At 40.1% G+C, this 18,398-nt stretch overlaps 1 long non-coding RNA gene and 1 pseudogene across 2 annotated transcripts; both read right to left on the reverse strand.

Moving 5' to 3' along the window:
* Positions 1-124: 124 nt before the first annotated feature.
* LOC148097809 (uncharacterized) lies at positions 125-2,196 on the reverse strand (annotated as a pseudogene).
* Positions 2,197-6,924: 4,728 nt separating this feature from the next.
* LOC148097810 (uncharacterized) lies at positions 6,925-11,295 on the reverse strand. Of its 2 annotated transcripts, none has more exons than XR_015716830.1 (4): positions 11,238-11,295; positions 10,650-10,758; positions 9,363-9,498; positions 6,925-8,079 (listed from the first exon to the last, which is right to left on the reverse strand). It is a non-coding gene; the product is annotated as an uncharacterized LOC148097810 (long non-coding RNA). The 2 variants fall into 2 exon arrangements; XR_015716829.1 differs by having other exon boundaries at positions 10,650-10,805; positions 11,238-11,279.
* Positions 11,296-18,398: the final 7,103 nt, after the last annotated feature.

Below are 18,398 nucleotides of genomic sequence, written 5' to 3' on the forward strand. Positions count from 1 at the left end.
ATCTGCCATATACAATAGTTGCTACTAAAATCTTTGATTGAATACAATGACACACACACGTGTTCAGTCTAGGCTGAAAATGTAGACATTTGTGTGACAATAAAAACAGGCAATATTCACAATATAATCTTTTTAGGATTTTATTAATTAAAAAAATCAATTTAGAGTGCCCAATAAGATAAGCTGTGTATTAGTTGACAAAAAACAAAACCCGATAATCTGACAATTCCCTCTGAGCAAGCACTCGGCGACAGTGGGGAGGAAAAACTTTCTTTTAAAGGAAAAACTTTCTTTTAAAAGAAAGAAACCTCCGGCAGAACCAGGCTCAGTGAGGGGCGGCCATCTGCCTCGGCCGGTCGTGGGGTTTATAAAATGACTTGTTAGCCAATTTAAAGAGTTTGATGTCAACTAATACACTTAAACTGTCCAAATACTTTTAAATAAATATTTACAGTCAATCCTGATGGATTGCTTACAGAACATTCATTTTGTTTTGTCTGTGTGCGAACCCGTAGCTTGAACCCACAGAGGAAAAGAAGCTTGTGATGAAAGGTTCACTTTCCAATATAGTTATGGCATGCTCTCTGAAGACCTGAATAATGAGATCATAAACGTATTTGTGTTCCGATGACATTAATATCAGAATCATAGCTGGGTCTTTCCATTTCTCTATGAGAGACTTGTAGACCATGTCACTGAGGAATGTCACATATTCAGCGGGGATTTGAATTTTTTTGATTCGCGGCCAAACTTTACCGAACAGCCGTTTGGAGATGGCATCGGCTTTTTCAGGAGAGCAGGGTATCTCGGCATATTCAACGACATGCTTCACCAAGTCCTCAATACAGACTTCCACAGAAGACCTGTATTTTTGAACTACTTCAGCAGCGCTAAGGGCTGGATTCTCCATCAACTCGATCAAGTGCTTTTTAATTATATCGATCGTCAAGTTTTGCAATACTGGGTCCCTGTCATTCAGTAATACGATCAAGTGCTTGTCTTCACAGAATGCTTTGTTGCGGAGCTCTTGGTAAATGGCCTCATCGAGACCTTTTAATTTTTTTTTATTAATATGCAGGTCTTTGATGCGGTAATCAGACATCACCTTGTCAAAGAGTAGTTTGTGAAGTTTAACTGAAGGTTTGTGGTGGGAAGGTTTTGCAGCATGTGAGAGCACAGCATGAATAAGTGTGCTCACAAGCTCTTTTTGGTCAGCATCATAAGAGCTGCTTCTAACACCAGATGGTGAGTTTTCCTCCGGTATTGGAAATATATTAGCTTTAAAGTCCTGTAAAAGTGTTTTGGCGATCTTCTTAGTTTCTGATGGCTGGTCTCCATCATCTTCAGTTTTTCCAAACCAAGCGAATAGCCTTCTAAGTAGGCTTCGCTTCTTTCGGAAGAGGTGATCTTTGAATACAGAAATGACCACTTCTTGAGCTAGTGGTAGCGCAATGATAACGAGATTAGGTGGAATATCCAAGACCTTTGTAATGTCTTTGAAAATTGCTTTTTCAAGACTTTTCACTCTATTTTGTTTGATGTTTAGAGTTTTTTCTTTAATTTGCGCCCACAGAGCCGGGAAGAGTTGCTGTTGAATTAAATCTGTTGGCGGCACCATTGCCTTTCTCGAGGCGCGTGCAATTACAGCATTTATGAGCTCTTTAACGAGCAGCTGTTGGTCCAAAAGTTGAGCTTTGGAGTCCTTGGTGGGCTCAGCCACTGGTCCATTTTTTGGCCCCTCTGCTAATTCTGAATCTGATACCAGATCAGCTAACTGTGGATCCTCCCGATTCATGTGCTGGGTGCACGAACTGGGGCAGCACGCACAGTGCGTCGATTTCTCCCCGACTCCCTGTAAACTCGTCTCCCCCAAGTTGACACTCTCCCCTGGGTCGACATCACACTCAAAGTCATTAATCATTGGCATGACTTCAGACATGGTGATATGAAACAATTCAGATGTAAACATGCCAAGTACCTGCTTGGTGTGTTCATCTGAGCTCCCTTTTTTCAGTGCATTCCACTGTTCTTCTGTGATCTTCATAAGGAAGTGTCTAATTCTGGATTTTATATTTTCGCTAACTTCAGTCAAAGGATTCATCTCTGTATTTGTATTCATGTTTTCTGTTAACTGATACGCTCGGCTGTGAAACGATGCTTCTTACTAAACTGAAAGGGTAACTAACCCCTACTTAAGGATTTTTCTAACGCAACGTCACATAAGACATCAAAGGATCAAAGAGATTCTAGCGCTAAGCTCCGCCCACATCCGGGATGACGGCGGAACTTAGCTCTAGCGTTACCTAGCAACCGCTATACACACAACGACGATCCTCTGTTGTTGTGATTCAGTGAAAGTTGTGTGGATGTGAAACGTATAGCCTACTGGTGCACTGCTTTAACCCACACCAAATAGTTTTAAAATCCTTCGTTTAAAGTTAGAATGTGAAGCGACCCCCCACTGTGTTGTTATCGGTTTTCCATGATGGCTGGTGAGCTATGCTAATTTAAATGGCACACAGCTATCAGAATGGTCACGTGTTCGTCTTATTAAAGAACATTACAGGTGATCACGCGCGGTGAGTTACAGCCAGCAAGGAGTCAGGCAGTTTTTGTGTGCATGTCTGTGCACGTGGACATTTTTATAGCTTTGTTTTGTCTTCACAGAGTCGTTTTATCATTCATCCAGTGCACCGCCCACCCTTTTTATTTATTTATTTATTCTTTAGCTTTTTTAAATGCTGATGGAAATAAAGCATTTGCCAGTTTCCCACAACTGCTTTTACTTTGAAAGCTGGGCCCGGAAGTATTATTTTATCCTGCAGTAATCCACAGGTCACATCGCTGCTTGGTGCCAGAATAATTATGCCGATGCACTAACCAAAAATGAAACTCAATGCTTTACAATCCCGTTGCCTCCATATATGAAAACAGCCCTTTAAGGTTAAATATTCAAATCTCAGACACGGATTCCCTGTCAGAATAAACATTTCAAGCTTTCAGTTAACCTGTCACCAAATTTACATTTTGAACATTTGATTTTCAGTATGATTGTTCAAATCTATAGATTTTGCATCTCTATCATAGATAGCTTGGCCAATAAAGGCCTGAAACTGTTCCCCAAGTGACTCCCCCCCCCCAAAAAAAAAAGCAGCACAGAGAAACCTGCAGCACCTTTGGCAGTAATCACACTGAACACTGGTGCACCACAGGGGTGTGTACTGAGCCCTCTCCTTTACTCACTCTACACCCATGACTGCACGGCCACTAACAACTCCAACATCATTGTGAAGTTTGCGGATGACACTACAGTGGTGGGTCTTATCACCAACGGTGATGAGACGGCTTACAGGGAGGAGGTCAGCGCCCTGACCCACTGGTGTCAAGACAACCATCTCACCCTCAATGTCGCAAAGACAAAGGAGTTGATAGTGGACTTCCGGAGGTGCAGAGAAGTACACACCCCCATCACCATCAACGGCGCTGCTGTGGAGAGAGTGAGCAGCTTCCGCTTCCTTGGTGTACATCTGGCTGAGGACCTTACGTGGTCAGTACACATAAACAAAACAGTGAAGAAGGCGCAGCAGCGCCTCTTCTTTCTCAGGAGACTGAAAAGATTCGGCATGAGCCCCCGCATCCTCAGGACCTTCTATCGCTGTGCCATTCAGAGCATCCTCACCGGATGCATCACCACCTGGTACGGCAACAGCACCGCTTACAACCGCAAAGCTCTCCAGAGAGTAGTGCGGTGCTCTGAGCTGATAATTGGAGGTGAGCTTCCCTCCCTCCAAGACATCTACAGGAAGCGGTGCCTGAGGAAAGCGTCGAGGATCATCAAGGACTCCAGTCACCCCAGCCATCAAATGTTCAGACTACTTCCATCAGGAAGGAGGTTTTGCAGTATCCGGTCCCGTACCAGCAGACTGAGAGACAGCTTTTTCCATCAGGCCATCAGACTGCTGAACACTTCATAGACACCTCACCTCCACTACTGGAACTTCAACATTATGCACTACATACTGTACATTAATGCCACTGTTTTGCACAATATCCAACTACAAACCTCTGTATATTTTATTTTATTGTTTACTCTATTTAATTTGTAAAATATGTATACACACACACACACGTAGAAAAACATATTTAGTATACACATCCAGTAATGCATATACTATTATATATTGTACATATATTTATTAGTCTCAGATTTAGCCATTCTTATATTTTGCTTGTTTTACGTTATTGTATTTTTGCACAACTCTGTTGCTTGTGAAGCTCGCACACAAGAATTTCACTCACATGTACTGTACCAGTGTACCTGCACATGTTACGTGACAATAAAAGTGATTTGATTTGATAACTTGAAGCAATGGTGTTCTGTATGATTTTATTGCTGTTTCATATCACTGTGGAGGAATTTCGGTCCACTCTTCTTTACAATGTTGCTTCAGTTTATTGAAGTTTGGGGGTATTTGTTTACGCACATCTCTCTTAAGGTCGCACCAACGGATTTCCATCAGGTTAAGGTCTGAACTTTGTCATTGCATTGAACTTCTGGAATACTCTTCCCCTGTCAGTGAGGGAAAGTGCAAGTCTCCTTATCTTTAAGAGTCACTTAGAAGGGTGGCTGAGGCACACGCAAACATGTGATCATGTTTAATTAATCATGCTTTATGTTGGACGTGAAAAAGAGTTAGTGTATTACAAAAAGGGAAACAACTATTAGTGTAATGGGTCAGTGCAATATCAGGACAGTCAGGGCATGTGTGGGGTTTGTGCAATATAACTGATGTGTTTCCGTTATTGTTATCTGTATTGTCCTCTGTTTTCCACTCTTCTTGTCATTGTTTGTTCTAATTTAATGTGATCACTGTTTTTGTCCTGTTATTGTTGTCTCTGTATGTTTTTACTAACTTGTGTGTAACACCAACCTGCCAGAGGGTCTGCAGATGGAAATTAGCCCAAGGCTATAATCTGTATTAAACTGATGAGAAGCTGTGTTCACCCTCTGCCAGGGTGGAAACCACTATGCACCTCTGTGATCCACCCGTCATAATGTCAGCACACTCACTAGACACACACAGAGACCTCATCAGAATCCTGTATACACAGCAAGTCTGTAAGCACGTGCTGTGTGCGTGTCTATGCATGAGCGTATGAATCCATACAGGGTTTTGTGGGTCTTCATGTGTGGACGAAGCTGGACTCCCAGTTTCTGGCAGCGCTCGATCATCCTCTGGGCATTCCTCTTCGCTTTGTCCACATCCACCACAAAAGCAGGAGTACACAGGGCTGAGAGAGGATCTCCCTCCATACTGGCAGCACTGGAGTGCACACACACGCACACACACACACACACACACACACAAAGCACTTCAGATATTTCCCATGCAATTAAATTCTATTGCATGATTGACTCAACCAGCATATTTCAATAGTTATATTTATAAGTATCTGCTATACATGTGTGACCCGTGGTAGGTCCCTATTTAAAATAGGACAGAGCCGTAGGCGCACAGTCAGTTAAAAAAAGAATTTAATTTTTAATACAAAATAAAAGTAACAGTGTAACAGCGGCACATAAAAACAATTAAAAACTTTACCTTATTAAAACCAATAAAACTGTATGATTGCCCGTGAGACGGGACAAGCGCTGCGGGGAACTGTTTAAGAACAAATCGACATAATACACTGGTTAATAAAGGACGGCAACTCACATCACCCCAAATGGGCAAAACTCTATAAAAAAAGACAAATCTTCAGTGCCGTCTTCACTCAGGCCCACCGCTGGGCATGCAAAAGCGGTGAGACAAAAAAAGGATTTGTTTTCCCTGCAGCGCCTTCACCGTCTGCGACAATATATATGTATAAAAAAAAGGGTTAAAATACTAAAAGAATCAATCTCTATGGTGCCTACTGATACAGAAAAATAAAACAAGAAACAAATAAAATCGACAGCCGCAGCAGTCAAAATTACATCAGAATAAAACAAATTAAAACACACTGATGTGTCGGGTCCTGTGCCCGCAGCCAGAAATCCACTGGGCAAAGCAGCAGCTCGGTACTCTGTCCACAAGTTCGCGTCACACCCTAATAAATGTGGGTCAGTGGCGGTGAAGTCCACTACACTGTTCTGACGGGAACGCAATGTTTCCCACCGTTCTGACAGAGTTTCATGGAAAGAAGTTAAAAACACAAACTTGCCCAACTGGGACCAAGCACTGGCAGCTTCAGGTTTGCTGAGGTATACCTAATTGCCCACACCTGAGCTTATAAAAGGAGCGAAGACCAGCTCCGCCCACCAGGGGCGGTTCCCAGACTAAGGTCACACCTGTCACACATGCATGAATCAGCAAGTAAACTTCATTACACTTGCAAGTGTAAAAAAAAATTCCGTAGAAAAACGGAAAATGTCCTGGTAATTTTCTGCCAGTACATTTTCTGTTTTTTTACGGATGTTTGACGGAGTTTTCTGTAAATGATAAAATGGAAGATTCTGTAGATTTACAGTATACTCTCTGTACTATTTACGGACATTTCCTTCAGCTATAAAATGGAAAATTCCGTTTATTCACAGTATATTTTCTGTATCATTAACTGATATTTTCCGTTAATAGAAAAATTGAAATTTCTGTTTATATTACTATTTCCAAGCACTCCTTTTCACTGTAACTCATTAAATATAGTTCTTTATATCCTTAAACGTATATTTCTATGCAATTACAACCTAGTACACCATGTACTTAAAAATTTACAAATTAAAACTTAAATTAATTTGTGCTTCGTGCACAACAACATTGGTACAATGAATGTTAAATATTCTTTTATTCTCCTTAACTCAAACACATTATAAAATATAATGACAGCATCCATCTTGTCATAAAACGACTAAACAGCTGATACATGAACAAAATAACTCACAAGTTTTCAAATTTGAGCATTTTTATTTCCTTGGAATCAGGTTGCCCTCATGTAAATGTGTTTATTTACATTCATTCAAGTGGCTACCAAGTGTTTTCTTCAAACAGGACACCTGACAAACAAAAAATGTCATATTTAACGATATGTTTATATTTAATAATATCCAGAGTACCTTTTAGTTAGGATCACTGCCTTGTGGTAGTTTTGCCTCAGCCAAATGGTTAAGGTGTGGTTTACATCCATGTCTGTCCACTTATGATACAGTATACACATGTAGTCAGTTATAGCCAAACACCTTTGATTACTGAATTACATTCACTTCATTAATGAACTGAATGTAATTCACATTTGTGTGAACATTTGTCTGAGATTAACTCTTTGGGGTCTTTACCTTACATACTATAACATACTTGAGTCAAAATTTGTTGACTGTTTAAGTGGTGCCAAAACTGAACAGATCTAAAGAAGATGTTCCTGAACTTTGGGTTTATTCGAACAGGACGGATGGATAACCACAGGACTTTTCCCCATATGATAACTAAAACACAAAATAAATTAAGACAGATTACTGTCCCAAACTTAAAGAGAAAAGTGTATTTGCTGGACTTGTTTTGTCAGTGAGGAGCAAAGTACAATTAGTAGTGCTTGTTCTGATGAAAAGTTAAACTGTAAACAGCAGCGTAGTGAATAAGGATCTGTGTCCACGAATCCTCAGCAATGACAACACTTAAACATCATAGTTCAAAATCCTTAATGCACACCTTTTTCTCCACAGTGTTCAAATGCTCTTAGCTGTTTAAGTAGAGGAAAAAGTCTGACATATTTCATGACCATTAGATGTTAGACAAGGCTCTGAAAACAAGGTTACGGTTACAAACAAAAACCTCTGCTTGTGCGCACAGACCCTAAATCACAACAAATAAGACAATAGTAAGACAAATTACTACAAAGTCTTGTTACCACTCTTCATATACCAGTGTGACAAAGTCCTGAATGCAGCCTGCATGTTAGTACATCAAGGTCCATCTGACCTTTAAATAAAATACACTCAGCTTTTCCTTGGATTTTCAGAGTTGCTCAGTTCATACAGAAACTGCAGCAGTCGGGGTTAACGTGTTGCTCCTCCATGTCAGCCATTGAGACTAGTTGCAATTTATTCTGAGGAAAAAAAGAGAAACAACAAGACATTTTTAAAAAGTTTGTATTTTTATATTTTTTTTTACCTAGAACATAAACAACATAAACAAAAAAGGATTAGGGCTGTGCGATATGACGATATATATCAGATGACGATATAAAAAATGTCTATTGTTTCATATTATACACTATTGTTTGTTTTGTGGTGTTGCAAAATAAACTCTTTACGGCAATATTTTTTTCATGATTTTGATGGTCACTGTAGTTGCTATATTATTTCTTAAAGTTCTCTCTTTCTCTTATACTTACAATAACCACACTATGGACGGACAAGTGACTGTTTTTACGCGTACTTTCGTTACAAACAATGACGGTAAAACCATTGTGTGGCTCCACTGTCCGCTTGTTTATTTTCCACATAAACCTTTCACAATAAAGCTCAAGTTTTTGTTGAGACTTTTCAAAATAAACTGAAATGATATACATTATTCTCAAACAAATTTTCAGAATATGCATCAAACAAATGACCTCAAATAAAAACATCAAGTAACTATAAATGGCGCTTACAGTCACCACGCAGATGAAGGCACAGAGAATACCAGCATGGCCAGCAAGGATGAGGCAGAACCAGCTAGCTCCAAACAGAAGGACCAGTCAAAACAAGTCGAGGACCTTATTGTTAAACGAGGGGCAATGGAAATGGTTTGGTTATGAAAAGTCTGACACACCCCAGAAAACTGTACTATGCAAATTATGCCACAAACTGGTCCCCACCACCACTCAAACACGACAAACCTGTTTAACCACCTACACAAGAATCACATGAAAGAGTTTTGAGAGAGTTTACGAATGAAAAGCAAAAAAGAGCTGTCAGGTGCTCAAAATAATCCTTAGACTCAAACGTTAGAACAGGCTTTTCCTCGCAGCACGCCGTGTAATAAATACTCGGAAAGAAAATGGCGGCCGTTTAAACTTATGTCTAAATATGTATAGTTTCACGCATCGGTCAAAACACTCAACTCCAGGTACACGACGCCCAACTGAAAACACTTCACATAAGTCGAGTTGCCCAAGAATCACAGAATTTACAGAAAATGCACTATTTTGTGATATATATCGTTATCAGGAGAGAAATGTCTTATATTGGGATATGAGATTTTGGTCATATCACACAGCCCTACAAAGGATTATAATTCACGTAGAGTTGCATACATATAACACCATTCGGTTGCAACAAAAGCAGTTTATAATTAAAGTAACATACATACCTTGAAAAACTAAATCAACCACAACATTAAACTCACCTTGTTTCTGTAGAGATGGTGATCAGGGTTTTTCTTCATTTCCTGAGACCAGCTGCTCTGGATCATCACCAGCTTGTATCTTCATCTTTTTTTTCCACTCGGGGAAGTCTTTCCTTTTCTTGGCCATTGCTCTGCACTGGAAAACCAAAGTGTGTGATCAAAGGTGAAATAAGGGATATTTTTCCACTGCAGGACTTAGAGTGCTTCAAGTAGTGATAGCTGTTGATCCATTTCTCAAATAATCTATAAGGATCTGGATTTTTAAGAAAGATACAAATATCTCTGCTTATATTTGGCTAAAAGCTTGATATAGACACAAAGGTTTATAATATGTCAGCATCCCCCACAAGGCATATAAATACCCTGCACACCAGCACTGCGCTTACATTATAGTTCAATCAAGAAATAGTTATTATTGATTTATTATTGAATTTTTTTTAGTAATAATTATTAGTATTTAATCACATTAGCACAGTGAGTGACAAAAATATTCCACATACTAGAAATGCTGCTCAGCATTTCATAAATGACATTTTCAACAAATGTTGGAGTAAAAACACAGTTACAGGGAAAATGTGTCTGTCTGTAAATATTAACTAAACATTTCTATGTGCTACAAAATAGACATAATTGTAAATGTGCTGAGGTGAAATTATACTTTCAATAATATTACCACTACAGTCTGTTAACCACCGAAATAATCTATGCTGGTCAGCTAGCTAAAAGTATTTACTTTAGCAGCCCAAATCAGAGGCTAACATTAGCATTTGCTAGCGTCAGCCAGGAAGGTCTGAGGCTTAAACTAGGGTTAATGTAACTTTGCCTGAAACCCTTTAAAGTGTACAGTAGAGCCAACTGTAAAACACAGGTATTGATACAGTACTTATTAGAGTCCTAGAATAATTTCTAGAACCATAAATTTCTCACTTTTCCCAGTTATCCACATCGCTGACTTTCGCTAATTAGCTAGTTAGCAGTCACAGCTGTGTAATACCCAGAGAGACACAGACAGCTAACTATAATATGAAAACTTGTTCAGCCACTGAAGGGAAAAACTGGCGGTATCACAGTAAAAATAATTTTAACATTAACTAAAATGGAAAGCTTAAGTCATGTTAAACCTAAATAACAATTATTTTAAAAAATGAGTCAGCAAAATATTCCTGACTTGTCTGGAGACAGCCGAAACCAGTTAACAAATAAATTAACATTTCTTTCTAAATAAAAACGTGGAGTCTTTTAAAAAACCTTATTTTAATAAAAGGAAACATGAGTTTTAATACTTACCACAGAAATTTGAAGGCAGTTTCTCCAACTTCAGAGTCCAAAATCCAGATGAAGCCTGAAAGAAGCCTAATGGTTGCTCTTGCGCTTACTTTTCCCTCCTTTTCGGGTTCTTTTTCCCACAATGCATTGCAGTAGTTGAGAAATACAGAAAAATACCTGTAAATTATTAATACGGAAAATTCCTTCACGTTTATACAGTAGATTGTACTGTATTTTTACGGATTTTTTTTACAGTGTGGGTGTAGTTTTGCAACGTCTGATTATGTAATGCAGCGCACTTTGAACTTTGACAACACTAACTTAAACTTAAACACTAACTTTACAAATGCACTGCAACTCATCAAATCGTATGTGATCCAATTCACTCTTTAAGCAGTTTTTTATTCCTCCTCTTTTTGGTACTATAAAGACCTTCCGATAATATTATCGTGCATCATAACGACAGATAGAATAAAATCATACTGCTTTCGAATCTGCATAATAGAGTTTGTGAAACAGTGAGGGAACCATCAGCACATTAACAAGCATTGGAAACAACAACAATAACAACAAAAAATGCAGACAAATGCAGCACAAACCACATTTTACCTTTTCAAAAGAGCGAATCTGTTTTTTCTATGGAAGTTCCGATCACATTACTACGGTGTCCTCGAGGAGTCAAAAATAATGAAAAAAGTACATTCAGGGAGAACCTTTTGCAAATCATAAAATAAATCATAGAAAAAACATCTAATATAGTAGCATAGTAGCATATAATACAGTAGCAGGAACAGAGCGGGAGGGAAATAGAGAGATAGCGAGCCAGGGACAACAACAAGAGACAACATCGTCACGTTGGAAAGGTATAGTCATCATCATCCACAACTATTTTCAGTTGTGGATGATAAAGGATTCAGAAAGTTTATCCATGCAGTGAATCCTATGTATGCGATTCCAAGCAGGAAAACACTCTCCCAAAAATCATCCCAGACCTATATGACAGAGAATGTGCATCTTCTTTTTGTTTTGCATATTTTAATTTATGTTTTATTGTGCTGTGGTTTGCAGTGTTTTGTGTTGTTTCACTTGAAATTTGTTTAAAAGGAAAAAGCAGAAAATTTAAAAAGTTAAAAGTTGAAATGTAAATAGTTTTTTTGTATTTTATAATTTATTTATTAGATTTTATGTGGCGTGAATAAACAAAAGTATACTTACGGTGGCCCCTAGAGACAAAGCACGTACAAACTCCAAAACACAATGGAAATGCTCCAGGATCATAGTGGCTACACAAGCCAGTAAGTACTAACGACCAGATCTGGTGTGGTAGTAACAGGTAAATGGACTTTTTTTTAAATCATTTGAATATATATGAGTGTTTGTGTATAAATACACAAACAATACACATATGTTTCAATTGTGTAATTTAAGGTAGCTCTGTTTTGAAAGTTCAGTTAATGCAAGCAACGTGTTTTGGAGTCTAAGGTCTGTTGATGGCTGCATCAAAGCATTTTTTTGTTTTTGATGCAAGCTACCCAGAGTCATGCGCCCAGCTTGGGAATTCCTTCACACTGTCATCTATCCCAGGAACAGATGAATCCCAGGACATGAACCAAATATGATCAAATGAATGAGGGCTCATTTAGCTATTATCTTAGAGGGCGATTCCCTCTTGCCACTTTTCCAAAGTGTTGATGTATGTGCGGAGGTAATCATCAATTCATCATTTTTTTAAAGTTGAGATTTTTTTTTAAATTTGATTTGCTCTAAGAACAGAGAAGGCATTACATACCATGTCTTCATCTGTGTTTACATGCATTTGCATGTGATGTAACCAAAAGACTGATTTGAAGTAATGGATATAATATAATAAATTATATACTTTTTTTAAAGTTGTATTTTACTTTCATTGATAGATTTTTATGAATTTGCTGTCTATGTTCAGGTATCTTATGGCAATAAAAAGATTTTTTGAGAAAATCTGTTTTGAATCTAGTTTTTATAAATGTAATTTTATAATAAGAAGAAATCTTAACCCAAACATTAATGGTAATTTAACCCATGTGATGGGTTCTGACTTTCAACACAATTTTTGGTAACCTCAACTTTACAGATTGGTCAGTTTGGCAACATTTAGGAGATTATATACCAATATATGTGGATATATGTGGATTCTAAATATCACATTATAGTTTACATACAAATATCCTGTCATCCTGTATCAATGTGAGGTCAGAGGTCAAATGTACAAATGAATACCTGTTATCTGTGACCTACTCCTACAGAGGCTGTGTGTAATCAGAGTAAAACATCTGCCATATACAATAGTTGCTACTAAAATCTTTGATTGAATACAATGACACACACACGTGTTCAGTCTAGGCTGAAAATGTAGACATTTGTGTGACAATAAAAACAGGCAATATTCACAATATAATCTTTTTAGGATTTTATTAATTAAAAAAATCAATTTAGAGTGCCCAATAAGATTAGCTGTGTATTAGTTGACAAAAAACAAAACCCCAATAATCTGACAATTCCCTCTGAGCAAGTGTAGCCCAGATGGAAAAAACAACACATTTACACCAATAATAGAGAAGAAAGAGTATTTATTCTCTTTATTTTAACTGTCCACACCAACAAAGCGTCATATTTCCTATGACCATTGAATGCACCTCTCAGTTCACCCCACGTGAGGGCAACTAGCTCAGCAACCAATCAGAGCCTACCCAGGCCGCATTGACCCTGTCAGCCAGGAAGTGAGGTGAAGGGGCATGGAGTTCCCGGGTTTTTTCTCATCTCAGCAAGAGGAGTGGAGGCATCTGCTACTTAAATCGAGAAATCCACGGACAAAAGAAAGGGAAAAACTCAGAATTGAGAGGAAAGGAAGCCAGCATACTTACCTGCTGGAAATCCGGAGTCGAGTGGCTGGATGAAGGAGAGAAGCAACGTCGGTAAGAGAAGTGTTATTCCGAAGGAAAAAAAAGTTGTAGAGACTTACCGTCGTGATCACGCTAATGCTAGCTTGGTGTCTCACAGGCTAACCACTCACCTTTCATCCGGAGAGCTGCTGCAATTCCGACACCAGTGTGTGTTGGGCTTTTGTGAAACAGAGCAACGGTGAGCAACATGTTCTTAGCCGCTCTAAAGCTAATTTTTGGCAGTTCACTGTGAGTTTAAAGTAACCTAGAGGGTAATTTTTAGTGCATTTCTCTCTCACGAATAGGCCTATAGTGTGGAGAAATTAAGCACACTGCTTTAATACCTCTGAACTGAACTCACATGTATATTTTGTTGCTTATTTGCACATAGTTCTGAATTTGTTATGGTGTATTGTATTTTGAATGTCAATGGTTACTTACCATAAGTATTGTTTAATTAATGTTTACGTGAATAGAGAAATTTGAGCAACTTAGATGTTTAGTTCTCATATTTGATATACTTGAAAATTGAATGTTGTACAACAGAACTGTGAGATTTGATAAGATTTAAGATGTTAATGCAATGAATATGAGGTTGATGCAATATTTTGATTTTGTATTTTAACCTTAAACAATGCATCTGAAACAGACTGATTAGAATGTACATTTTATGACCTGGATTATAGGTCAGGTTTTTTGGAGAGGACAGAAAAGTCCAAGGACCAGGACGATATTCCGGTTGTGATAGATGGCGAGCCAACCACTTTGAGGACGATCTACCCCAAAAGAAGATACACACCACACACTCATACATTCCAATTACACTCACAAGGACCTTTGAAGTCTGCTATCGCCAGCTTAACTCTAAATTCTTAAAGGGCCCCAACGAGTACTTTTATTTTGTTTGAGTGTGCACACTATTTATTTTATTTTATTTTATTTTTTTTCTTTATCTGTACAAATTGGACAAATATCTGTTATACCTTGTAACAATACAAGAGTGGCTACTCAAAAGTTAACATTGTGTCCAGGTCATTATTGCTGCTCAATACTTTGGCTCCATACGAATTTGGTGTCTTCTGATTCTGGCCAGGGTCTTATTACGAGCCCAAGTAATTATTGCGCTGTAATTCACCTTTATACCTTAAAGTTGGTTACAGAAGTGGCGAGCCAGCCAGGAGCCATTTGATTTGAGCATCAATATTGAGGCGATGACCAGCATGGATTTCATACAAAAGTCTGGTGTCAAAATACCTAATGCGGTTGTTGTCGCTGGGATAACACACGTATCTGAGAAAGATGAACACGTCATTGACTTTTTGAAACAGTATGGTAAAATCGCAAGAGTCCTTTTTGTTGATGATTCACTGTCCGACTTCTACCAAAACCTGATCGTTGAATACTCTAGCAGTTCAGCCTTAGAAGGTTTAGAACCTTGTTTGCCATACACGTACACAGCACAAGTTGATCCCAGCGTTGTCTATGAAATTAAAACACTCAGTAGCATGTACACTACCAAGGTTGGGAGTAATGTTACAAAGACCTACTTGGCTGAACTCAAGGAACTAGCCAAGCTGAGTGGCAAAGACTACGGTGAGGTGCTGAAGGAGATGATGTGTCAGATTGGGGAGGATGTTGAAGCCATGCGACCTACCACTGAAGAACCTTCTCCCACGTATGTCGAGACCACTGTTGTATCTCCGCCCGCTCCTAAAGAGCGACAGTGTCACACCTCACATTCAGATGTTACACCAAATGATATTGGTGCTACTGATCATGTTCCCCTCACTAATGGAAGGAGAGCAGCGTCCCTTTCAGTAAGTGACTTGAACCCACCTGACATTCAGAAGGTCGTGGTAGAGCATATCGTACGAAGGCAAGATGTGTTCCCACACATCCAGTCCCAGGTGAGACTCCGTTCCTTCTCCGGTAAGGTTCCCAGACCTAACAACGAAACTGATTATGACACATGGCGCACACAAATTGCACTGCTCCAAAATGATCCCAGCATGTCCCCCCTGCAAATATCCAGAAAGATCCATGAGAGCCTGCTCCCACCAGCAGCTGATATAGTTAAGAGTTTACGGCCCGAGTCACCACCTGCAACTTATTTGCAGCTTCTAGATTCTGCCTTTGGCACTGTAGAAGATGGGGAGGAGCTTTTCGCTCAATTCCTGAACACCCTTCAAGATCCAGGTGAGAAATCATCCACTTACCTTCACCGGCTACAGCTAGCATTAAACAGAGCCATGAAGAGGGGGGGAGTCGCATGTGAAGAAGTGGACAAACACCTACTTAAACAGTTCTGCAGGGGATGTTGGGACAACGACCTACTCAGCGCCCTGCAACTTGAACAAAAGAAGAGCAGCCCACCCCAATTCTCAGATCTGTTGTTAATGATTCGCTCTGAGGAAGATCGACAGCAAGCAAAAACTAGTCGTATGAGAAAACACATTGGCACCACAAAGCAGAGAACTCAGTTACAGTTCCAGGGTGCACATGTTTGTGAACCAGAGGAGAAACATGAGAGTGGCATTGCTGCTATTGAGGATCTGCGAAAGCAGGTGGCGAGTCTGCAAAGTCAACTGACTACATTTATGTCACAGAAAAAGACAAAATTTGCAAACAGCAAGGGATCTGTAGGGAAGCCGCAGAGTAAGATGTCAAAGCCACATGATGTAGATGGACGTATGCAAAGACAGACTTCAAAGAGGCAAACAGGCAGACCCAAGCCCTGGTATTGTTTCAACTGCGGTGAAGATGGACATATCGCTCCATGCTGTGTTGGCCCTGCTAACCCCAACCTAGTAGCAGAAAAAAAGAAGCAGTTGGAGGAGAAACAACGCCAGTGGGAAGCGCGACATTGTACAGTTTCACCTTTAAACGACTAACAGTTCCTGTTGTGGGACAAACAGGAGCTGAGGAGAGTCAACAACGTCCCTCAGACGTAAACAATGGCGACAAAATCACAGCTGAGGTTAACAAAGTAAGTACCCCAGAAAAGATTGTCAAAGCACAAACATGTTCTGGCTTAAACCATTCAGAGAAGAAACAATCTTTCCAACTCCCTAAACAGCTGATTGGTGCCAGAAGTACAGCTAAAGTGACTGTGAGAGGTGAAGAAGTCAACTGTCTTCTTGACTCAGGCTCCCAAGTTACCACTGTTCCTGAGTCATTTTACCAGCAGCACCTTTCAGAGCAGAAGATCAAGCCACTACATGACCTCTTAGAAGTGGAAGGTGCGAATGGCCAGCTAGTGCCTTACTTTGGCTATATAGAAATGACCATAACTTTTCCAAAGGACTTTACAGGTGTTCCAGTAGATGTAAACACACTTGCTTTAATCGTCCCTGACACTTCACAATCCCTCATGCTCATAGGCACAAACACCCTAGATGTACTGTTCGACATCTACTCAAAGACTGACTTAGCCAATCGTCAACCCTTCCCACATGGCTACAAAGTAGTTTTCAAAATCATTGAGTTGAGACGGAAGCAGACAAGTGACAACCATCAGGGAGTAGTGAAGCTACTAGGCAAAATGCCTCAAGTCATTCCAGCTGGTTCAACTGTAGTGGTGGAGGGAGTCGCCCTTGGCAAGGGCCTTCAGGATGAAAAATCAGTTGTCATTGAGTACCCGTCATCGTCCCCCTTGCCCGGTGGCCTGCTACTTAAAGCCGGTTTGGTTGACTTTCCCCAGCGGCGGCCCCACAAGTTGCCAGTTATTATAAGCAACGAGTCTGACCACGACATTGTCATCCCTGCCAAGTGTACTATTGCAGAGGTTAGTGCTTATCAGACCATCCTATTAAAGGAACACAACAAGACCAAACAGTCAGAACCACCCCAGAGAACTCCAGAGACTCCGTCTTTCCAAGAGCCCACCATAACTTTCAATTTTGGTGACTCCCCAGTTCCACTGGAATGGAAACAGCGCATCACTCAGCAGCTCAGTGGCATGCCTGAGGTGTTTGCACAGCATGACCTGGATTTTGGCCGGACGGACCAGGTGCGACATCATATAAAACTTTCAGATGACACGCCTTTCAAACTACGTGCCCGGCCAATCCACCCACGGGACATTGAGGCTGTCCGGAAGCACATTCAGGAACTCCTTGATGCAGGAGTTATTAGAGAGTCAGAGTCCCCATTTGCGTCACCCATAGTGGTAGTCCGGAAAAAGAACGGCCAAGTCCGGTTGTGCATTGATTATAGGCGTCTAAACCTCCAGACTATAAAAGATGCGTACAGCCTTCCGAAGCTAGAGGACACGTTCTCAGCCCTCAATGGTTCACAGTGGTTCTCTGTTCTTGATCTAAAATCAGGGTACTACCAGATCGAAGTCGAAGAAGCAGACAAACCGAAGACGGCCTTCGTGTGCCCTCTCGGCTTCTGGGAGTTCAACAGAATGCCTCAGGGTGTAACGAACGCCCCCAGCACGTTCCAGAGGTTAATGGAGCGGTGCATGGGGGATATGCATTTGAAGGATGCATTGGTCTTTCTTGATGACGTGATAATATTCTCCCGAACCCTTGAGGAACATGAAGAAAGACTCATGAAAGTGCTCACTCGTCTAAAAGAGTTTGGGTTAAAGCTGTCACCAGAGAAATGCGTCTTCTTCCAGACTTCAGTCCGTTATCTGGGACATGTGGTCTCCAGAAATGGTGTTCAGACTGACCCTGAGAAGATTTCGGCTCTTAAAACATGGCCTGTCCCAGAGACTCTGCGAGAGTTAAAGTCGTTTCTTGGTTTTGCTGGGTACTATAGAAGGTTCGTTAAGGGGTATTCCAGCATTGTGAAACCTCTCCACAACTTAACTTCAGGGTACCCACCTAGCCACAAGAAATCAAAA

The sequence above is a fragment of the Neolamprologus brichardi genome, chromosome 18 (assembly GCF_056152115.1).
Source record: "Neolamprologus brichardi isolate AB-2024 chromosome 18, ASM5615211v1, whole genome shotgun sequence".
In the NCBI taxonomy this organism is placed as follows: Eukaryota; Metazoa; Chordata; class Actinopteri; order Cichliformes; family Cichlidae; genus Neolamprologus; species Neolamprologus brichardi.